Below are 6,656 nucleotides of genomic sequence, written 5' to 3'. Positions count from 1 at the left end.
TGTCCCTGTCCCTGTCTCTGTCTCTGTCTCTGTCTCTGTCTCTGTCCCTGTCCCTGTCCCTGTCCCGGCCCCTGTCCCTGTCCCTGTCCCTGTCCCTGTCCCTGTCCTGCTCCCTCCTCCCTCCTGATGGCTCCAGCAGCATGAACGCTCCTCCATTGGTTCCCCTGAAGAAGCACCAGGCGGCCGTGGCTCAGTTTGTTGATGAGCTCTCGTCCCTCTTATGTCCCTGTCTCCTTGTGAGGACGATGCTTCCTGCCCGGTGCTGCTGAGCGACGTGTGGACGCCCTGCAGCTGAATGTGAGTGACGCAGCGACGGGGCCTCTGGTTCACGCTGCCTCTTTTATTTCTTAACCAATCATCTGAAATGGACAGGAGCGGGTGTAGAGGCACCATAACCACGCCGCGCATCGCTCTTAAACTTTAGGAGAACAGACATAAAAGGGATGAGAGGGACGTAGAGGAGAGTTTCTCACCGCAGATTAAATATTAACGACATTATCAATCAATGTGCCGCAGCGGCAATTGGTATTGATTAAAGCTTCCAGCGTGCCGCCTCATTGTAACGCAGCACGGCAACAATGAGCCTGAGCCGGCCTCCACCAGGGGGCGCTGCAGCTCAGCAACACAGCAACACAGCAACACAGCAACACAGCAACACAGCAACACGGCAACACAGCAACACAGCAACACAGCAACACAGCAACGCAGCAACACAGGCCAGCAGCTTTCAATGGGAAATACTGCTACATTTATTCTGTTCCCATTAGTTTCCTCCTGATCAGATTGGATTCAAACGGAACAAATGGAACGCAGAGGAATAAAGAAAGGAGCGCTGTGAAGGTTCTCAAAGATCACACGTTCTGTTTCTGTCTCATTAAGGTTCCTCTTTATTAATACAATAAAAAGTCAAATCACACAGCTTCTCTGTGGACTCGGTGGCGTTGACCCGTTCACCAGGCAGCACGCGGAGCCTGGACCGGCCCGGGGCCAGACGCTCCACCCTCATTAATCCAAAATTAATTATCTTTAGAATGATGTGACCGGGGCTGCACTCCAGAGGAAGGCACAGTGTGGGCCGGCCGTACATCATGTCTGTGCTGCTGGAGCGCCATGTTTACATCCTGTCTGTCCACCTCATCATCATCAGGAGGAGAATGGTTGCATGTGTGCTTTAATGATGTCATGGTTCAGGCAGGAGAGAGTGAGAGCTGTTCTGATAACTGAAGAGAAGGAAGGAAGAGACCAGTTTAGAACCAAACATGGTGGTCTGTCTGTCTGTCTGTCTGTCTGTCTGTCTGTCTGTCTGTCTGTCTGTCTGAATCTGATGTCCTTTCCCTGCAAGGAATGCTGGAAAATGGGAAACGCTCACACTTGCGATTCCTCCTTCATTCAGGTACAACAAGAGCCTGAGACTGTGCCTGAGCATCCTGTGACTCCTCCTACTCCTCCACTCATGTCACTCCGGCCCACAGCCCAGCCACACCGTGGAGCAACGCTGCCCCCATCTGGACAAACTCAGAGGTACAACTAGCACCCTGACTGCTGCAGTGGCTGATGGGTAGAGGGATGGATGAACATGGAGAGCTGAGTGATGCTGATAGATGATAGATAGATCCATGATTGAGTGGCAGATGGATGGATCACCATGCAGTCACAGCAAGGAGGTCTTGGGTTTGAATCCTGTGCCTGGTCCTCTGCCTGTGTGAGGTGAATCACTCTGCCTCTGCCCTTGATCCAGGCACTTTAGATGTGGAGTTTGTCTCCTGGTGCTGCTCTTTGAGAGACGATGGAGACAAATGGAAGCTTCAGTAAAGTCTGGAGCTCTCAAAGATCCACTTCACTCTGTAGATGTGGGAATCATAACGCCTCTATCCTCTCCCTAAAGGTCAAAGTTCGCCCAGCCGGTGTTATGTGAGGGATGGAGAGTCAGCAGGTTGGGATCCTCCTGCAGTGACCACTCTGTACACTAGATGGTGCTCTAGCTCCATCACTCCTCCTGTCCAGTGTGCAGTCAGGTTGTGACAAAGAGCCTGATAGAGCCCAGTTCTGTTCTGGTCTGTTCTGTTCTGGTCCTGAGGGTCTCTCTCTCTCTCTGGTGGGGCAGCACTGAGCTCTATCAGCACTAAAGCTCAGGAGATCAACCTCATTTTCTCTCCATCAAAGGAAACACATTTAAAGACGTGTAGGCTGCCTGCAGGCTTCTCTCTCTGCTCAACGGCACTTCAGCAGCAGCACACACACACACACACACCTTGTTACCTGGCAACTTCAGTCTCCACTAAAGTCCAACACACCAGATGGATCATTTGGTCCATCAGACCGAAACTGCTACAGTACCTATGAGCCTCAGTGCCTGTTGCTATGGAGACGACTCCAGCCAAAGCAAACAGATGATTCTAAATGGCTCCAGAGTCAAGACTCATTTAAACTGATCCATCCTTTGTTTCACTAATTGCCTAGTCTTTTAGTCATGTTCCTGTATGAAGCATTGGGCAGAAGGAGCTTCACCACCAGAGCTTTGGAGCAGGCAGGTGTGTGATGGACCTACAGGTTGGGTGTGGGGCTGAGGAGGGGCTCACCTGTCTGTCCTCCTCTGAGACCTCTGGTTGTCTTCTGTTGAGACGATCAGTGACCGTTTCATCAGGGTGCTGGGGTGCTGGGCCTCAGGCTGTAGGGTGCTGGGTGAAGGCTGTGAGGCTCTGAGGGTGTAGGTGTCCTTGTGTGTGGACTGGAGTGTCTCCCTCTCTCTCTCTCCCTCTCTCTCTCTCCCTCTCTCTCTCTCTCTCTCTCTCTCACTCTCATTCACTCACTCACTCACTCACTCACTCACTCACTCTCTCGCTCTCTCGCTCTCTCTCTCTCTCTCTCTCTCTCTCTCTCTCTCTCTCTCATTCAGTCACTCACTCTCTCTCTCTCACTCTCACTCCCACCCTCTCTCTCTCTCTCTCTCTCTCACTCTCACTCTCACTCCCACTCCCTCTCTCTCTCTCACTCTCACTCCCACCCTCTCTCTCTCTCTCTCTCTCTCTCTCTCTCTCTCTCTCTCTCTCTCTCTCTCTCTCTCTCTCTCTCTCTCTCTCTCTTGTTTTCCCAGCAGCGTCACTAAACTCTGGTTTCAGAAATCTGGCATTGTGGTGAAGTAATCAGAGAGTTGTTGGGCCTTGGTGGAGGTATGTGCTGTGTGCGTGTACTCTAGTCGTTTTATGCATCTTAAAGTTATCATTTATTACAATATATTAACATAAATCTCTGCTTGGCCACGCTTGTGGATGGATTTGATGGACTTTCCCTTTTACGGCAGCCCCTGAACACAGCACGGCTCCTGCCAGCCTGCGGACTTGCTCCATCCCGGATTCTGATTGGCTGAGCCGGATGGAGGGGGGCGGGGCTCGTGTCTGAGTCCTGGTACCAGTCTATTCCGCAACCATCACACACACACACACACACATACACACACGGACACACACACGCACACACACACGGGGGGACACACACACACACGCGGCGCGCTCACACACGCTCTCACGCTGCACAGAGACACACGGACATCAGACGGTGAGTGCAGGATTTGATGATTTATGGATCCTCGCTGTTTTGTCGCATGTTTGCTTATCGATTATCGGGTTCGGTCTTCGGTCTTTGTCTGTTATCAGCTGATCGGATGTGATCGGATGTGATCGGGGCAGGTGAGCGTGAACGCCTCTGTGAGCATCCAGCGCTGGCGGAATGCGGGCATGAGCTGAAATGTTGCGCTAATTTCACATCGCGGTGTTTTGCACGTTGTGTCCCGTCCAGGATGGAGCCGGAGGGTGGGCGTGTGTGTGTGTGTGTGTGTGTGTGTGTGTGTGCGTGTGTGTGTGTGTGTGTGCGTGTGTGTGCGCGGCTCTTTGTTATGGTGCTGCCGCAGTCGGGATGCTGCATGTCTGGATGTCGGGATGTCGGGTCGCTCCGTGTTCTCCTCCCTCTGCTGCAGCACTCTGAGCCTCTAGCACCTGCACCTCCTCACGCTCCCTTAGGGCCCGACACCAGCCTATATTTAGCCCTTATATAGTTTAGAGGCATCTGTGTGTGTGTGTGTGTGTGTGTGATTATTGATGTGTGTGTGTTTAAATGAAATGGCGCATGCGTGTGTACGTGAGGCTTTTGTTTCTGTAATGGAGAGAGATTTAGTGTATGAGTCTGACATGTTCTATTGGAACTAAGTCTGTGTTATACAACCATCACACACACACACACACACACACACACACACACACACACACAGCATCCTCTGTCTCAGTGTGGATTAGTACTCATTGTTCTCTATCAGAGGCAGGACTGTAAGAAATCGTCTCTTTAATAAATTCATTTTCATCATTTTAGTCGTACTGGAGGACATTTTGTGGAAATAAGACAACAATCATGCTCAGGCTGTGTGTGTGTGTGTGTGTGTGTAGATGTTCTCCTCCTCCTCTCAGGTCTGCAGGTCTCTGATGGACCCTTATGGATCCATGATCAGGTGTCAGAGCCTCTAAAGCTCCTCTACATGGAGACAGAGAAAGTTTAGATACAGACTGATATGTTGACCTCTGACCTTTGACCCTGAGCCCTCTGTATGTTGTCCTGGATCTCTAACAGCTGAGATGATGTAGTGCAGATACACATGCAGGGCAATGGATCCAGGGACAATATGGATCCATAAGGGTCCATTAGAGACCTACAGAGCTACAGAGCTGAAGAGGAGAGGAACATCTACACACTGACAGAGTTCAGAGGCAAAGGAGACGAAGATGAAGAAGTTCAGTCAAGCAGCAGTAGCAGGAGTGTGAAGCTAATGCTGGTCTCATCTGGAGGTCTGTGGTCTGAGGAGAGTCTGAACCTTCTGCCTCCTCTGGCCTCCTCTGACTCTGAACCTTCTCCAACCTTCTCCTCCTGCCACATCTGTAGCAGAACACCATGTTGTTGAGAAGGAGGTGCCTCTGTGTGAGTGTGTGAGAGTGTATAAAGACACACAGATGGATTATCAGAGTCATGCAGGGAGTGGAGATGACGACCATGACACATTTTCTGACCCAGGGATTGGTGGGATTACACGCAATCCCTCTCAGATTACCCAACAGGCAGGCAGGAAGTCAGGCCGGTGCTGAGCCGCCATCCTGCCCAGGGGAGAGGCACTCGAACCCAGAGCCGGCCGCCGCCCAGGTCCACAGTCCAGCTCCCTCTCTGACGCAGCACCTGATGGCTGATGGCTCCGCCCCCTGACCAGACCCCGCTGGTCACCTCAGATCAGAGTTAACAAATATTTCAGATAATATCAATGCTTCTCTGCTCTTCTAGCTCCAGAACTATCAGCACAAAAGCTGTCATCTTCATCACCCTCCTCTTCCTCATGCTAGCTTCCATCCAGCAGCATTGCAAGGCTTAAACACAAGGGAGGGCTTTGTCCCGGCTGACATCAGAGGCCGGGACACAGATTAGAGCCCAAACTAAATGTTAGCAGCAAGGACGAGCGCAAACCCCGTGTCCCCCGTCCTCCTGCTGTCCTCAGGAGAGGACACAGACATGTCCAAAGGTAGAGACAGAGTGTTGGCCTGAGGCGATGGAGGGCAACGAGGAAATTGCGTGACGTGGCGCTTAGCAACACGAGCCTCAGAAACAGGAACAGCTCTGGATACCTGGATAAAACAGCCCCACCACAAGGGGCAGCCTTTCACAGTAATGAACATGGGCCACTCCTTGTCTCTCTGTCCTCTTCCTCTGCAGTTCTTACTTTGTGTCTGTAGAGCTGTAACTTCTTCTTCTCTGGTTCAGTGCAACACAAACCAAACCTCATGCTTCTGGAAGCATCTGTCACTCCAACCAGGACCTCAGAGACCCCAGGTCCTACGTCACCATGGAGATACTTTTCACTGACTGTAGAACTCTTAAATACTTTTGAGTGATATGTGAGGGTTTGCTGATTGGAGGCTGAACTCCTGAGGAGCAGCAGAAGAGTGTGTGATCTGTGTGAGCAGCTGAGACCCCGACGTCTCCTCTCTTTGTGCTCTCACACACATCCTCACTGTGCTGCTATGATGAACTGACTGCACTGTGTGTGTGTGTGTGTGTGTGTGTGTGTGTGTGTGTGTGTGTGTGTGTGTGTGTGTGTGTGTGTGTGTGTTCAGCACATCTCCTCCAGATGCGACAATGTACGTGTGTGTTGTGTGTGTGGATAGGATGACCCAGTGTGTGTGTGGTCAGCAGTAATCTAAGCTGCTCATCGGAGTGTGTGTGTCAGTACTTTTGCCCAACAAGGAGGAGACAGCAAAGAGCTGCTGAGTCACCATGGCGACAGGCTGTGCTGCCATGTCAGGATTGTGTGAGCAGGTTCTGAAGCCTGGAGTCTCAATTCAGTGTTAAGTTAAAGTGTTAGAACGTAAACTTGAACCGAGCCGAGCCCACAGGTCAGACACAGTGTTTATATTTATATATATATGATAAGATGACATCATTCAGTCAGGAAGCTCCCTAGAGATGAAGACACCAGAGGAGGCGGAGCTACAGACTGTTATACAGCTAAATACATAACTGCTGTTATCATAAACTTATTCACACACACACACACACACACACACACACACGCACACGCACACGCACACGTTCTGCTTCCTCTGCTGATGCTGGTCATAATATCCAAA

The sequence above is a fragment of the Genypterus blacodes genome, unplaced genomic scaffold (genome assembly GCF_046128005.1).
Source record: "Genypterus blacodes isolate CSIRO-AG114 ecotype Tasmania unplaced genomic scaffold, CSIRO-AGI_Gbla_v1 ptg000527l_1, whole genome shotgun sequence".
Taxonomy (NCBI): Eukaryota; Metazoa; Chordata; class Actinopteri; order Ophidiiformes; family Ophidiidae; genus Genypterus; species Genypterus blacodes.
The sequence above is the reverse complement of the archived record's forward strand: the minus strand, read 5'-3'. Positions refer to the sequence as shown.